The sequence below is a fragment of the Culex quinquefasciatus genome, chromosome 3 (assembly GCF_015732765.1).
Source record: "Culex quinquefasciatus strain JHB chromosome 3, VPISU_Cqui_1.0_pri_paternal, whole genome shotgun sequence".
NCBI classification, from domain to species: domain Eukaryota; kingdom Metazoa; phylum Arthropoda; class Insecta; order Diptera; family Culicidae; genus Culex; species Culex quinquefasciatus.
In genome coordinates, this window is record NC_051863.1 from 22,179,738 (window position 1) to 22,197,933 (window position 18,196).

The following is an 18,196-nucleotide window of genomic DNA, read 5'->3' on the forward strand; positions in this document are numbered from 1 at the left end:
CGTGGACATTCGCTTACCCGCAATTAAAAATCTTATTCATTTTTTATATAGCGCATTGCAAGTTAAATTTTGTTACAGAACAATAAAACAATTTTATCTGCAAATTTCTGAAACTAAAAAATATCTGATATATTATGTGAATAATTATTCACAAGTTCGCGGAAAATTCCGCAACCCACAAGCACACTTAAATTATATGCAAAGCATGGAAAAGCATGCCTCGTAAAAGATAGCAGTGCTAAAAAATTAAGATTAGTTATTGTAGCACATTCTCCCGCTGCCTTATTAATTTCAAAAAACTTTGCAGCACTCCACCCTCCCTTCGAACTTCCCTTCGGCAACCTCTTTCATTTTGCTTTGATGGCCATAAATTTTGTGTTTATTTTTTCCAAGTTTGTGTGTTTACTGCGTGCTTTAGCTGGGCGAAAAAGTTTTTGGAATTTTATCATGCTTCGGTTTTCGATGCCAACAATTGGTAAACAAATATTGATATTTTGCTTTTTAATTTAAATTAGCTGCTATTTATGAATATTTAATTTCTTTTTCAGTTTGTTAAGTTAAAGAAATTTTCCAATTGCAAATCACATTCAGGCTGCGATAAGAATCCCAAATTGAGTCGCATCACATAACGTATCAGGGCATAATGTCAATTTGATTTAAATTGATTAAAAAATCGTAAAAAAAATCAAATCAAATTTCCACCCACCACAATCTTACGTTTCTCCGCCGATGGCATTCGAGCATGATTAAATCGATGTCTCGAAACTGTCGAAGCAAAACTCGAGCACCCCTTTTGGGCAAAAAACGCGTAATCGAATTGCCGACTCGAATTACTACCTGCAGGCGGGGTTGTGCTTAGAAATTCATAGCTTCGTTAAAAATTGCGTCCTGCGTCGAAGCGAAAAAGGAGCGAAAATCAAAGAAGACTCCATATCCGTTGCATTCAATCGCAGGGGCCATCTTGGATCCTGCGTTTAATCGAAGCGAAGAAAAGGCTACAATATCGGGGCTGGGAATGATTGCTCATTGCCGGGGTTGATTTTGCGGAAATTATCCGGGCAAACAAACTTCAAAAGAAGCCAGTTTTCATGAGTCTATTTCGCAGGAATTTGGATTGTGTCGAAGTTATATTTCCAATTGAAAATGAAATTGCCTTACAGTGGAATTAAATCAAGGGATAGGAATTCAGTAATTCGTTGAACAGCAACCGAAATCATATAAATACTCGAGTGATTTAATTGCGTTTTCTCATTCATTTTTAAAATTCTAAGTAAACAGCAAACAAACCCGCAAACAGCATAATTGGTGTCAATGGAAATCGCATTTATCACGAATTTAATTATTTCAATTTATCTATACAGGAAGTCCATACATTTTTGAGCAGTTCTCCCCGCATCCCGCAAATAGGTTTCATTTATATGATTTTTTTTATTTGGCTTTGTGGGACTTCTCCAATGACTAAAGAAGAGCAATTCTCTGAGATTTCGGTCATTCGTTTTTTTTTGGTATTTTTTAATCCGGCTGAAACTTTTTTGGTGCCTTCGGTATGCCCGACGAAGACATTTTGCATCACTAGTAGCGTGTCCCAAAAAAACACGAATTCGAGGAATTCAATGTGCTCAGTTCTCAAATGATAGAAAATCATGTTAGAAACAACTCTCTCATACATAAAAACTTTCGGAAAAATTGTTTACCACGTTCCCTGGGCATTTTTTTGAAAAAAGTCAGTTTTTTCGACAATTTCACAAAATCTGCTTAGAAAATGGAAAATTTTAAAATTTCAAATAGCCTATACCATTAAATGATGGTCTGTGGTCCAATAAACAAGTTATTGTATCGATTTGGCCTTTTAAAACCTTGTTTTCACTTTCCCGGTAGCTTTTATGTCGAAAAATACGAGTTTTTGCTTTACTTTTTCAATCTTTTCCTCGGTATTGAACACAAAATTTCCTCATATGTGAAAATACATGCATCTTGTAGGAAATTTTCCGCCGAAGATTTTCGTCTAAGCAACTTTGAAGTTTCATCAACTCTGAGCTGAGATATTCCAGTTTTTGTGAAGAAAGAATATTGAATATTTGAAAATGTTGATATTAATCATCATTGGCATACAATATTAAGGATAATTTAAGCCTAATTTGAAGTGAGGCTGTATCGCATCTGTTTTTAAACATGATTGGTTCATCCTTCAATACTAAGGTCCACCTGGTTTTGTTTTCTCATGGCACACTACGTGCTAAATGAATGAATTACTTTTAGCAAATAACTCATATTTAGAGCATTTGGCATTTAAACCAATCGATGCACGTTTGCTGTGTTTCCATGGATACAAATAAACAAATAACAAATCGATGCATCTGTGCTCTCTTATGCTATCTAGATAGGAAAACCAGTAAGCTTAGTACAAGAGCACAGAGGCATCGAAATATATGGTTCGATTGTACGGGGTTGGCAATTGTCCACGCTCCAACCAAAAAAGTTTTTTTTATGGACAATTGACCATGAGAAGGGGAGGGAGCTGAGATTTAAAAAAAATGTCTACGTGATTAATGGATGGATCCCTATAGAATAAATTCCAAATATTAGTGATATTTTTAATTTACCTGAACATCGGATTTATCAACAGGAGTTATAAGAAGGGAGTGTAAACGTTACGTTGTGGTTCAGATCACGGAAATGCGTACAATTGAACCTTATATTTGTTATTTGTTTATTTGTATCCATGGAAACACAGCAAACGTGCATCGATTGGTTTAAATGCAAAATGCTCTAAATATGAGTTATTTGCTTAAAGTAATTCATTCATTTAGCACGTAGTGTGCCATGAGAAAACAACACCAGGTGGCCCTTAGTATTGAAGGATGAACCAATCATGTTTAAAAACAGATGCGATACAGCCGCACTTCAAATTAGGCTTAAATTATCCCTAATATTGTATGCCAATGATGATTAATATCAACATTTTCAAATATTCAATATTCTTTCTTCACAAAAACTGGAATATCTCAGCTCAGAGTTGATGAAACTTCAAAGTTGCTTAGACGAAAATCTTCGGCGGAAAATTTCCTACAAGATGCATGTATTTTCACATATGAGGAAATTTTTGTGTTCAATACCGAGGGAAAAGATTGAAAAAAAGTAAAGCAAAAACTCGTATTTTTCGACATAAAAGCTACCGGGAAAGTGAAAAAAAGGTTTTAAAAGGCCAAATCGATACAATAACTTGTTTATTGGACCACAGACCATCATTTAATGGTATAGGCTATTTGAAATTTTAAAATTTTCCATTTTTCTAAGCAGATTTTGTGAAATTGTCGAAAAAACTGACTTTTTTCAAAAAAATGCCCAGGGAACGTGGTAAACGATTTTTCCGAAAGTTTTCATGTATGAGAGAGTTGTTTCTAACATGATTTTCTATCATTTGAGAACTGAGCACATTGAATTCCTCGACTTCGTGTTTTTTTGGGACACGCTAATCACTAGTTTGTCCATATTATTTTACATACAAATTTGGCAGCTGTCCATACAAAAATGATGTATGAAAATTCAAAATCTGTATTTTTTCAGGGAATTTTTTGATCGATTTGGTGTCTTCGGCAAAGTAGAAGGTATGGATAAGGACTACACTGGAAAAAAAAATTATACACGGTAAAATTTTTTAGTGGTTTTTAATTTCACTTTTTGTTACTAAAAATAGATTCACAAAAAACACCATTTTCATTTTTGTTTTAATTTCTGATATGTTTTAGGGAACATCAAATGCCATCTTTTCAGAAATTGCCAGAACGGCCAAAAAATCTTTGAACGAGCTATGATTTTTCTGAAGCAATTCTGATTTTTTCAAAAAAACGTAACAATGGTCGCAAAAAATTTTCAACTTAATTTTTCGATGTAAAATTGAATTTGCGATCAAAAAGTACCGTAAAACGGAGTGACTTTGAAATGTTTGTGATTTTTGCGCAAAATGAAGAGTATAAATAAAATACGTACGGAATTGCATGGAATCATACTGACCGGAGTAGAGAAAGGTTTAAGGTATATCTAAAAGAAGTTTTCATTAAATTTTGAAAAGTTTAAAAAGTTAGTTAACTATAGCTTAGAAAACATTGAAGAATAGTATTATTTTTATATCCTCAAAGTGCTATGATTTTCTCAATGAACATGATTTCCAATCGGAAAACGAAATGCATTTTCGGACAATTTTCTAATTGTAAATAATAAAAATTGTGTGGTTTTGAAACAAAATTTCCAAATTTGAAGGCAGTAGGAAAAAATTTATACAAAATGTGATATTTTTTGATTCGTGCTTCGAATTCAGTTTAAAATCAAAAATGAATCAATAATTCTAAAAACAAAACTATTTTTTAAAAATTTCATGCAAAATTCTGACTGTTTAACAATTTTACTTAAAATTTTTATGTGTTTTGTTAAAAAGCTTATAAATTCAGTAAACAAAATATGAAAAAAAAAAATGTTAAGAACTATATCAGGATCCTTAGCGATGGTACATTCGATGCAAAAATAAAATTTGAACACCTTTAACCTGATTATAATAACAAAAACTATGACTATCAAAGTCACCCCGGTATTCAAAATAATAACTATTTTTTTAGCTACTATTCAAAAAAAAAAAAATCCAAAAACTGTGCATGGACCTTGTGTTACCTACCCTAGTACATGTTTTAAAAACAATAGTCTTGAAACCCCTTAACAGTTTGAAAATATTAAAAAAAAAAAAATCCTCAATGTCACCCCGGTTTACGGTACTTAAATGAAAATGTAGTCAAGTGCTCCGTTTTTGATTTATAACCATTTTTAGGTAGCTTTTTTTGAAAATAGCCAAGTTTTTTTTTTAAATTAGTGCCCATGTTTGTCCAATTTTGAAAAACACATTTGGGTAATTCTCCGCCAGCTCACACAGCAGTTGCCCCGACCCCTCTTCGATTTGCGTGAAACTTTGTCCTAAGGGGTAACTTTTGTCCCTGATTACGAATCCGAGGTCCGTTTTTTGATATCTCGTGACGGAGGGGCGGTACGACCAATTCCATTTATGAACATGCGAAAAAAGAGGTGTTTTTCAATAATTTGCAGCCTGAAACGGTGATGAGATAGAAATTTGGTGTCAAAGGGACTTTTATGTAAAATTAGACGCCCGATTTGATGGCGTACTCAGAATTCCGAAAAAACGTATTTTTCATCGAAAAAAACACCAAAAACGTTTTAAAAATTCTCCCATTTTCCGTTACTCAAATGTAAAAAAATTTGGAACATGTCATTTTATGGGAAATTTAATGTACTTTTCGAATCTACATTGACCCAGAAGGGTCATTTTTTCATTTAGAACAAAAATTTTCATTTTAAAATTTCGTGTTTTTTTTTAACATTGCAGGGTTATTTTTTAGAGTGTAACAATGTTCTACAAAGTTGTAGAGCAGATAATATCTCAAATTAACTCTTACATTTGATATGGTCGAAAATAAATTATTTGGGCCTTGAATTTCAACTTTTTGGTAAAGTTTTTGTTTTGCTCTAAAGTTGTAATTTTTATCATCTAAAACATATAAGAAATTGATATTTTTCCAAATGGTTATTTTGCGAATTCTATTATTTTGTGCAAAAAAAAACAAATAAAAATATGTGTATTTTTGAGCGCAGCTATTTTTCCTGAGAATGCTTGATTTGCTCACTTACAATTTTACCTAAAACAGGATATACATTTTTGAATATTTAACAAGCTGCCAAAGTCGTCTGAGAGCTTGTATGAACTAATTTATAATGCAAGACGACTGCTAAAAAAGTGCTCATTTTTCAGAGAATCAATCAGCTAATGTTTGATGAGTCCCTACATATAGATTTCAACCTTTTCAAAAATTTACATATATTTTATTAATGAACCAAGAATATCTGACAAATAGTTGTTGAATTTAGGTTTAATTGAATGACCCTTAGAAAAAACATAGTTAACTCTCTAATGCCATTTTTTCGATTTTTTATTATTTTTCCCCTGTTCCGAAGGTCATTTTGAGCAACTTTTTTTCTATGAATACAAAGAGACGAGTTGTTCCTCCTCCTACTTCTCTTGTTTTACATTGGTTTCGTTAAATTTTTAGTACTTTTATTTGCAACAATCTTGTTTAGTTTATGTTTATTTTTTTATAGAATTTGGACTACCTTTAAACCTTTTGCCTATTTAGGTTTTTCATGTTTTAACAGCCACTTTTCAATTTTTTGCTTGTTTTTCATATTTTCTACTATAGAGCAATATCATAACCCAAGCAGACGGAAATAACTTGGGAATAATTTTTTTGATATTTGAAAATACTAGGCGAATAACATTTTATGTTATGTATAAAAAAAAATTGTTATCCGTCGTTATGATTTTTTTGTTATTGGATTGTTATTGTGATAACAGACTAAACAAATTTTTAGTTATTCTTCAAACAAATCTTTGATATTATTTTTTGTTATTTTAACAACTAAACAAAAAATTATATTCCAAAGTTGTTTTGGCCTTCAACCAATATCAGACAAATAACAGATTTTGTTATGATAACATAAAGTGTTATTAAACCCTTATTCAAAAAATCATTTTTCTAGAAGATCCCAGAACACTTTTTGTAATTTTAACAATATTTGTTATTGAAATGGCATGATTTTTTTTATTACCGTCTGCCCGGGTATCATTTAAATTGTTGAACAAATACTTAGAGGCATAGTCTGGTAGACAAGAAACATTACTGCATACATATTTTCACATAATATTGAGGAAATGTTAGTAAGAAACACAGCCAAAGTTGTCTCCAGAAAAAAAACATTTTTTTTAAATATTGGCAAAGTTGCCTTATTCATGGCCTATCTACAATCACTTAGCTTAGAAAATTTCACTTAGCTTAGGAATTTGAATCAATGGAAATGAATCTGAGTTTCTACAATGGAAAAGTAATCAAATTAGAAACTGACGTTTGGTTTGGAAAATTTCAAAATCTACGGTAAGTTGACGTTTCCATATCAAAGGTAAACAAACAACTGCATAGCAACGTATATCAGCCCAGCAAGTTTTCTAAGTTGATTGTGGATGACGAACGTAAGTTGCAGACTTTCCTAAGTAACTACTTTACTTAGATGTTCTAAGCTAAGTGATTGTAGATAGGCCATTACACTTCCAACCTAAGAATTTTCTTAATTTTTTTTTCCAAATGCATTAAAAAATCAAAAACCCTTGTAGATAAAAGGAAGACACTAGTGGTTGGTACTAGCAATGGTGGCCGACAGCTATAAAGTCAACTTCGTTTTTTTAAAAATCAAAAATTGGAAGAAAAAATGTATTTTTGAGCTAGAGGATTGATTATTTTAATTTTTAGCAAACTCAGAAACTGATTGTAAGATTTTTAAAAAGCCTGAAAACAAGAAAATACGGAAGACAGGAAATTCAGAGATGGACAAAGAATAAAAAAAAAATAAAAGAAGCATAAATAAGGTTTCTAATGTATTAAAGTTGAAAATTATGCATTAGACGATTGCAAATTCTTTTTTCAATTAAAAATTGAAGTAAAATTTTGATTGGGTATGATTTTTTTTATTCTCAAAAAACTCATTTTTCAACTACATTTTTTCCGTACTACTCGATGTCTCAATAGTTGCAGGTTTTTGTACACTAAAACATATTGAGAAATTTAGGAATTTTTGATTTAAATTTATTTGGCGAAAACGAGTAAAAATCAACATTTTTCACTAAAACTAATTTGAAAATTTATACTTATACTTTTTGGGGTTTCAAAATGTTCGTTACTTTTTTTTCTGTTTGATTATCTTTAAAAAAAACAGCTTTGTAGGGTTGTTAAAAAACAGATTTTTTTAGATGATGTTAGGCTGTTAGATTTTTAATATGGAATTGACTCAAAAAAAAAAACAGAAATAATTTTATCAATTACAGCCTTAATTCCAATTCTTATGCTTACCTTAACTACCCTTGGAGCACATTTATTTTCGATAAATCCTTACAATTGTAGTTACGAGTATTCCACTTATTACAAACTAACATGCACCTTTTTGATGTCCTACTTAAAAGTTGTGCACTGTCGCCATGCACTCACTACGCCTCTATTGCATAAAAGGCTGCCAACTGCCTTTTCTTGTTGCATCAGCTTTCCACAACAAAAAATAAAAAAAAAATGTATCCTCTGACGGGGCCTAGCACAAACAAACACTTCAAGGCACAAGTCCTTCCGATTAAAGACTTCAACGGCGGTAATCGCCTTCAGGCCGCACAAAGTGTTGTCACATCAACGGAAGCACGTCACGTCGTCACGGTCTGGAAAATATGTGCCACAACAAAGCCTCACACACACTCGAAGGCAGGCGATTTTCTCAAACGAACACTATTCAAACCGAAATATTCCTTTATTTGATCAGAGCGGTCGCCTTTTATCTTCCAGCGCCAAAAGGCACATTTTCTCGGGAAATGGTCTTCTTTTTTTTCACAAACGCTTTGAAAGGGGTGGAATTATTTCCCCCATTTTCTTGGCTGTTACGATGCCTTTCTTAGAACAAACACAATCGTAGCAAGCGTTGCTTGCGCTGACTAGTGTTCACGCGGTGTGACGAAGCACCGCACAAAAGGGAATCACCGATGATTGCATTCACCCACTTAGACTACCACGAACAACCGCACAAAAGGGAATTGACGATAGTCTGACAGTTCTGCGTTCACTTTAAGTCGCACCAAGTTCCGCCGGAACGGTCTATCCCACTTTAAGGTGTCGGAAGTAAACTCAAGTGCGGGGAAACTCACAACCAAAAACTTCAAGTTCAATGTCCCAATTAGATCCGACACACACTGATTTTACACGCGCGAGTCTCACCGGAACCCGGTACGCAGACAGGAAAGAACCGGACCGATCGCCGTGCCATCCAACCGTCGACTGAACCGTGCGGATGCTGCGAGTCCGGATAATATATGGGAAGGAATCGCACGACGAGACGACGTGGTTGTTCCAGACGTGGTCCTTATCTGAAGATGTACGAGTCCGCTGGGAGCGGGCCAGCATCCCGAACGCCAGTCAGTGTCAAGTTCATGAGAGAGCGGGAACTCATCGGGAGAATGAGTTACTGTTACTGTTGTTAGTCTACAAAAAATTGCGGAAATAAATATTAAATATTGGACCACGAGAGGGCTTGTTGAAGCGGGAGGATTCGGCGTGGCAAGCCGCCAAACGGATTGTTGACAGAGGCAAACAAATTGGTTAAGTTTGGCACGTTCCTCTCTCTCTTTGACGGTGCTGCTTCCGGCCGGAATTGATGCTTTTTTGGCAGCGAAATCGAGCTGAAATAAAAAAAGTTGTTGCATTGTGTTTTATTGAAATGGTCCTGCAAGCTATTGTGTTTCATGTGTTTTTCAAATGAAACGCTAGAAGTTGAACAAAACTTTCACAAAACTCTTTAACGTGAAGACTTCCATCATTGCCATGATTTTTCGTTCAAAGATATAAGTTTTGCGTCGCTATCAATATTTTGACAAAATTTCTTCAACAAGTTGTTTAGAATAGTGCCCTACGCATGCTGATTCCTTTTGGTAACGATTATCCCATTCCTTGCAAAGTTATGGAAATCGTCATTAATCAATGATTGCCAACTAGGACCCCAATGATTGTACCACAAAATTATATAAATTTTGAAACACATTTGATTAAGACCCAAAATTCTTTCAGTGGCTTTAAGAAGGCAACAACCGGCACATGCTGATTCATTTTGGTGCAGAAATTCGTTAAATTGAATTCAGTATAGAACAATTTAGAGTGATGATCAATTTTCTTCGAAAATCATCAACGGCTTCACCTTAATTGGTTGAACTAAACATGTTTAAACGGGAAATAAAAAATTCAACTCGAACTGCAACCAAATTAGCAAATTTAAAATCGTTGATTGGAAAGAATGGCAACTGACCTTGTGCAAGGGGCCGTAGAAAAAAAAGATTTTTTAAGAAAATTTCTGGTTTGATGATTTCACTCATTACATGAGCAACTATCTACGATATCGGCCGATTTCGACCATTTTTATTTTTTGTATTTTTTATTTGACTCAAACTTTGTGGGGGCCTTTCCTATGACCAAAGAAGCTATTTTGTGTCTTTGGTTCACCCATACAAGTCTCCATACAATTTTGGCAGCTGTCCATCCAAAAATGGTACGTAAATATTCGAATATCTGTAACTTTTGAATGAATTTTCTGATCAATTTGGTGTCTTGGGCAAATTGAAGGTATTGTTGAGGACTATTGAGAAAAAAATTGGTACACGGAAAAAAAATTTTGCCTTATTTTTTAATTAACATTTTTTTCACAAAAACTCAATTTCCCAAAATACGTATTTTTTTATTTTCGAGATTTTTTGATATGTTTTAGTGGACAAAAATCCGCAACTTTTGAGCCATAGAGAAACATGGTCAAAAAATCTGCCGCCGAGTTATGATTTTTTGAAAAAATAGTAATTTTTGGGAAAAATCGAAATTTTATTCAAAAACAAATTTTACATTATTTTTGAGCATGAGCATGAGCATGAGAGACCACCCATGGTTGTCCTTCTCCGTTGCTAAACAGGACCGTAATATCCCATCAGCACAACTGGTCACACGCTTCAACGATCAAATGATGTTTCCCTTATCAACAGCATGCATGAATGCGCTGAAAAGATAAAACATCACGATCATCAAAACTAGAGCCGGTGCGAATAGGAAACAGTCGTTGGCCACCAACGGCGCCCGCCATGTCAGTTTGTAGATCTCGAGGGGATGGGACGGGAATGTTAGTTAGCACAGGCTGCTACCAAGGGTGGGTTCTATACGATATCCACACCCCGCGTGTGCCGGAAAACTACTTCTACTTGGGATTTTGTTAGTGGGTAAGGGTAATGGCCAGGATTCAACATAGAGGATGATGATGCGACCCAATAATCAATAAATTTTGTTTAATGGTGTGATGTATTATCCATTCTCAAGGCAAACAGTCGGAGTATGCGGATGAGACTATTCCCGGTTATTTGGTGTTGAGTTTAGCATAAATGATTTAATCTTAGACAGCCGGCTGTGGAAAGATAGAATCAAAATTATGTGTGATTAAAAGGTGAAATATTAAACTCAGCGTAACATATTTAAGTAGAGTTGCCCTGAGACTATTTATACTTTAAAATTATTATAAGATGAGCGACCAATTAATGACTGAAGAGTTATGATGTTATCTGAAGGACTTGAACAATCGCGTTGAAACAATATTTGTCGCCGTGATTCGCGGGAAACGAATGGTCGAATTGAATGATAATTTATATTTTGCTGACGCAATTTAAAAAGAATCTTCCCGTGAAATAATTGCAAATCATAGAACAAAGAAATCCGACTGTGATGTGTATCAAATACATGACTAACGAGAAAAACACACCGACGACGATAGACGAAAACGGAACGCGAAAAAAAAAATGCGTCCCGACGGACAGGCACCGCGAAACGAACTGGCTCAGCTCTGCTGTCATCGTGACAACCAGAGCTAGCCGCACCTTCACACACACACACACGCACGAACTCACCCGAAATACACACCGACGACGATCGACGAAAACGGAACGCGAAAAAAAAAATGCGTCCCGACGGACAGGCACCGCGAAACGAACTCAATTTTTCATTATTTTTGAATGTAAAATTGAATTTCCAATCGAAAAGTACTTGACAGATTTTTTGATAAAAGGCTCTGTTTTCAAAATATAGCCACCGATAGTTTGATTTTAGCGAAATATTTGCAGTTTTTCGATTTTTAAAAATAGTGATCATGAGTGACCATTTCTTAAAAATATTTTTTTTGAAAAGTTCAGAAAATTTTCTATAAAATTGTCTAAGAGGCATTGAAGATTGGACCACTGGTTGCTGAGATACACAAAAAGAAACACGAAAATTGAAGTTTTCTAAGTCTCACCCAAACAGCCAACCATTTACGAATGTCGATATCTCAGCAACTAATGGTTCGATTTTCAATTTTACGCCCTTTTAAAATGTTAGACATTAGAAAATGGTGTGTTGTTTGGGCGGGACTTAGAAAACATCAATTTTCCTGTTTTTAAACCTTTGGCCATATCTCAGCAACTTAGGGTCGTATCAACAAAGTTCAAAAATGCAAAATATAGAGAATTTTCTCAACTTTTCAAAAAATTTTTTTTGCAAGAGTGGGCAAAACGTAAAACGAAACTATTGGCACTACGCCCCCCGGGGCATGGCCTTCCTCTAACGTGGGATTTCTGCTCCAGCGCCTCTGACGAGACAGGAGAAACCGGGACCGACGTTTTACTTCACCATCCGATAGAAGCTCAGTGGATAAGGCGGGAATCGAACCCGCGTCTCATAGCATCATCGGGATCGGCAGCCGAAGCCGCTACCCATGCGCCACGAGACCCACGGGGCAAAACGTGCACTAATTTAAAAAAATGAATAACTGCGACTATATTCAAAAAAGTCACCTAAAAATTGATTTAACTTGAAAACGGTGCACTTTATCAATATTTCCCTAGAGTACTTTTTGATTGCAAATTTGATTTTACATTGAAAAATGAAGTTGAAAAATTTTTGCGGCCAATTTTTCGATTTTTTGAAAAAATAGTATTGATTCAAAAATACATAACTCGCTCAAAGAAAAAAAAAAAAAACAAAACAAAAAAGATAAATGAATAAAAATAGTGTTTTTTTTTTTGCAAATCAATGAGCTAAAACCACTCAAAATTTATTTTGAGAGTAACCGTGTGTTTTATTGTAACCTCAAAGTTTTGTCACGAGTTGATTTTCTCCTCTCTAAGGCTGGTACAGATTTTATTCAAAGTTTTTGTCTTTTTGATTTTCGAGCGAAAAAAAAAACACGTTGTAGACGATTTTTGAACACGCTATATCTTTTTTTAAGAACAATTTAGCACCATACTCTCTTCGGAGTTGTAGAGCACATTCCAGAACAATCGAATATGATTCCAGTTTTGATATAGGGTGAAACGTGGATTTTTTAAATTTTTAAAATTGGATCGCTTAGTGCAAAATAAGGACTTGACTTTGGGTAAATGTATAGGACACTAAAAGGATCTGAAAAATAGCTGTGCCCACTCATCTTGAATAATTTTATTTTTTTTCCATGCAGCCATATTACACCCTATTGACCCATAATTAGGGTTGGTGAATTTTCACGACAAAAATCAAAAATCAGTCAAAGTAAAAAGCATATTTTTGGAATCATCAAGTTATTGCAAGGATAGTTTACCAATTTTTTCAAAGGAAATAATAAAATTAATAGAGATTTCTATTGATTTTTATTTAAGTTTTTGCAAAAGTCGGGTGAAAACCATTGCATAATATATGTCAAAAAAAAATCAAATTATTCACTCTACAGCATTGCCTTGGCGTTCTCGATTGCGAGATTCCTACTCGAAAACTAGGTGTCCGAAGGCTTGATTGTTGAGGCAATTGCAAACCTCTTTTTACACCTTAGCTTCCATCCACCCCGGGATTCGAACTGACGACCTTTGGATTGGGAGTCCAACTGCCTACCAGCGACTCCACCAGGACAGGACCCAGGGCGACGACTAATACACCTGGACTGAGCTAACGACCTAACCTTTTTAGGTTAGTCCGGGGCCAACATTTACTTCCCGTCCGACGGAAGGCGTGGTCAGACAAATCTCGTCTCAAAATTTGCCACCGGGACCTTCTGGGATCGAACCCAGGCCGACTGGGTGAGAGGCAATCACGCTTACCCCTACACAACGGTCCCGGCATAATATATCTACTGGGCCAATAATTAAGCTGCTTAAACCACGTGGAAACTTTTTTGGAAATTAGGAATAGTTTTTTTGCGTAACGTTGTGTAGATTTTTTCTGGTTTTTTTGAATAACAATATATAATGAAGCACAAAAAGTTGTTTATGTAATTTTAACCTAGGTTTTTTAAGTTATTCAAGCAGTTTTCACGTTCCGCAAAATTTCCGTGATAATTGATGTTTTGAAATTAAGGTCTTCGTAACATTTGCAATTTTAAGCGTGAAAAATCACTAAGCCTACCCATAATGTTTGGAAATTTGATAACTTTTCGAAATATGTTTAGGTCTCAAAGCTTTTGGTTATTTTATTTAAAAACCAATTTCAGATATTTTTCAATATATAACGGATGATAATTCATTTTTAAAATCTTTCTTAAAGCGACTTGTTTTAACCATATCATGTTGAATGTTGATTTTTTTGAAAATACTAAAATTTTCACAAATTACCGTATTTTTTGTTTTAAAATTACTTAAGTTTTCAAAATATGCAACATGGGTATCAAAAGAAGCGAAAATAATCAAATTTTCGAAAATCCTAAATCGGCAGGGTATCAAACGGAGCGATTTTTTAATGCTTCTTCACTGGATTAGAGTGAAAATTTTAGTATTTTCAACCAACTCTAATAAAGAGAAAAAGCATTCCAAATTCCACTTCGATTGATACCCATATCGCAAATTTTTAAATGTGTGTATTTTCAAAAAAATACGGTATTTTGTGAAAATTTCAGTTAAATAGCATTGTTGTCTACCCGTAGCTGCTACTTCGTTATAGACCAGGATCCCCAAACATTGCTCCGTGGACCACAGATGAAAAGTAGGAACCAATCATCACCCCTTCGCAATTTTCAAAGGTCCCTATCGTGCTGATCAATACCGACGCCGGCCACGACCAGAGGTAAGACACGGGGAAGTGGATGGGAATGTTAGTCCGATACTTGAGTGATGGGACCGCCAAATCGACTGCGTCTCCGACAAAGTATCACATGAGTTTTGAGGGGTTAGTAAGATGGGTATGAGGTCAGGATTCACTGTGATAGGTGATGCGACCATAAGCAATTTGTTTATCGGTTGAAATTTTAAAAATCTCAGACAGCCGGCTGCGGAAAGATACCTATCTAAGGATTTAAATATAGTATTAATTCGACTGCGATTCTCCAGAAATGCTCCGTCGGCGTGCCTTCCGATCAACGGTGATGTAGGAAGGGCTTCATTAATTAAAATTATTTTATATCATAAGCCTTAAAACATATTCTTCGACGTGCCTTCCGATCTTCTATGATATGGAAGGACTTAATCCAGCAATACGACTTGCTTGTCTAAAAAAAAACAAAAATCGGATCGTTTCTATCGAAAACTATATAAAGAGAACAAAAATAATATTCATCGGCCAACGAACGCGTGAACTAAAAAAAAATGAAAAAAGAAGAAGAAGAAATCCAATCACCCCATGTACACAAATAGCGAAACAAAAGAGACGAAAATAACACGAAAAAACAGGACTGCGCGTCCCCACAGGCACCGCACTACTGATCAGTTTAAAAAAACTCAAATAAAGTGAAAAACCAAAAAAAATCGCCTTGTTTGATGCCCATATTTTTTGTTTAGAAAATTTGAGTTTTTCGAGAAATACCGTAATTTGTGAAAATTTCAGCATTAAAAAAAACAAAATTTCAATTCGTTTGAAATATTTTAGTATTTTCTAAAAAATACAGTATTCTGTAAAAATATTTACATTTTCTAAAAAAAACATCAATACATTAGAACAGCAGACAAAATTTCGACTTGTTTGATGCTCATATTGCAAATTATGAAACTTTGAGTACTTTCGAATAAATGTGGTATTTTTTGAACAATAATGAGTACATTTTCATACTTTGAATCTTACTACATTTTCATAAAAATATATTCTTAGTGAAAGCATTGAAAATTTAACATGATATGATATAGATTTTAAAAATGAGTTTGACTCACCCTTAACACAAATTTCGAGAAGTAGTTTTCATGTAAAATTTAAATGCTCAGCTTTTTGCCTTCTTCACCTTACTGAGGAAAGGCTATAAAACCACTCGAAAAACGAAATTCTTAATTTGACCTCCTAGACTCACCTACATACCTACATTTGACCTACATATCGACTCAGAATCAAATTTTGAGCAAATGTCTGTGTGTGTGTGGTGGGATGTTGATCAAAAAAAAAATTGCACTGAGTTATCTCGGCAATAACCCGATTTGGACCGTTTTGGTCTCATTTGATCCGTCTTGGGGTCCCATAAGTCGCTATTGAAAATGACAAAGTTTAGTAAGGTATTCCAAAAGTTATGCTAAAAAAACGATTTTAGCAAAAGTCCCGAAGATTTGAAAAGGGTGGTTTTTGAAAGAAACCTCGTCATGTTATACATATTTTGAAAAGTATTTGAAAGACTTTTTCAACGAGTTCAAAAGATTGTCGATCTGACAACCCTAACAAAAGCAATTAAATGTTATTTATGAACTTTTTATAGGCCGGATCTCATATATTTCAATGAAAACGTTGTCTGGATCTGTCATGCGACTTGTCGTTGGGTAGGTAATTAAAATACCTTTTCAACGAGTTCAGTAGATTGTAGATCTGACAACCCTATCAAAAGTTATAAGCACTTAAGTGTTATTTTTAACTTTGTGGAGGCTGGATCTCAGATATTATTTAGCATTACACTCTAAATATGAGGAAGGCACCAACCACCTAATGCTGGATTAAGTAACTTTTTTTTGAAATCATTCAGAATATGTCTTGTCAAAATTTAAGGTTAGCTGAAGATGTTTTTGCAGTGACCTATGTGATTTCTTTTGTGATCAATTATTTACAAAAAAAAATACTGTAATTAATTGTTACCAAAAAGAGTTTTAACAAGTTCAGCTCAACAACCATATTTTTTGGAATACCAATCCTGAAGCAATTTAAAAAGTTTGACAAATATTTTATTATTTATATAGAGTTTTATTTTTGAATGGGTCCTTTGAAAATAATTATGGGACCATTTTTATAAAAACTCTAGAATATTTTTGTCAACGAAATAATGTAATCGTAAATTTAAAAAAAAATCCCTTATCTTGCAAAAACTCAAAATAAAAACCTTTTATTTGCCTTTTCCTCCAACCGTTTTTCACGTCCCGCCACTGGTTTCTGTTTATCTTTTCACGTTTTCGCGTCGTCAAGTTTAGCACCACAAGTGGGTGTGGGGTGGGATGGGGTGGTCGGAGAGCAAGCACTCAACGCAAACCAACTGTTGCATACCAGCAGGCTGTTTTTTTTTTGCCGCAATCGAGCAACAAACGTGAGCTGCTCTTTCTCTCTGGCAAATTCACCCAGCACGTGGCTGAGATTTTTGCTCGCAGCTTTCTCCATGGATAAGAGAGAGAGAAGAGTGAGTGCTTTGGAGACAGTCTACATTCGGGATGATTTCGTTGTTGAATTTTAAAGTTAGTGAACGAGTGCGAGCCAGCGAGCAAGGATGTTTGTGATGATGCGCAAATAATATGAAATCTGAGCTTTTTGGGGAAGGTCGTTGTTGACAAATGGTTTTAAAAATTTGATGCAACTTTAAAGTGGTGATGTAAAAACAAAAAGTATAATTTATTTACCCGATTTATAGTTTCATGACCACGAACTCATTTTAATCAATGATCATTGCTCTGAATACTAATTTACGCATTTTACAGCCTCTGTTGAAGGATCAGAGTCCCTGGTAATGAGTTTTCATATTAGTATGTAAATTAAATTGATTTCGCATTGCGTAAAAATTGTGTCGCAGAATTAAAACTTCATGAATTATGCATTTTTAGATTTGATTAAAAGTTTGGTTGGGAATGTTTACTTTGTACCCTTTATTTAAAGAATAAAACCAAACAAAAATGGTTTTTAATTTCCCCTAAAAGCTCACAGATAACGTGCTCCCAGAAGTGACGTTATCATTGAAGCCAACGGCAATCATCCGGATATAAATGTATGCAAATGCCCCATTCGACCCCTCGTTCCGTTCGAATAGTCATCAGCATAAGGATACGTGGCTCCGAACGTTAAGGATTTGCATTTCCACTTGTTCGACCCAGGGTGGCAATGGAGTTGGATTGTTGATGTGATGATTTGCATTTCTGTTTATTGAGCATGAAACATGGTAAACCATTCAATAAACTGTTAATAGAGGGAATGCTTCCGGTTAATTTGAGCCTTGTTGAAGTTCTAATTTCTGGAAGTGGCTGGTTTATGAGCAATTGCATTGAATCTGATTTAATGATTTTAGTGTTGAATCCTGTGGTCCTCCTAAAAATTCATGTCAGTTTTCAATTAGTGTTTTACTAGATTTCAAAAGTTGTGCAATTTTGAAA

General features: G+C 34.5%; 1 protein-coding gene across 1 annotated transcript in view; it reads right to left on the minus strand.

The window, feature by feature from the left end:
* The window catches only part of LOC6047498 (vertebrate ancient opsin), a 58,146-nt gene extending 49,153 nt beyond the window's left edge, over window positions 1-8,993 (minus strand). The window contains exon 1 of the mRNA XM_038265800.1: window positions 7,959-8,993. The gene's annotated coding sequence lies outside the window, so the exon portion shown is untranslated. The remainder of the gene's footprint in view (window positions 1-7,958) is intronic.
* Between the last annotated feature and the right edge of the window lie 9,203 nt (window positions 8,994-18,196).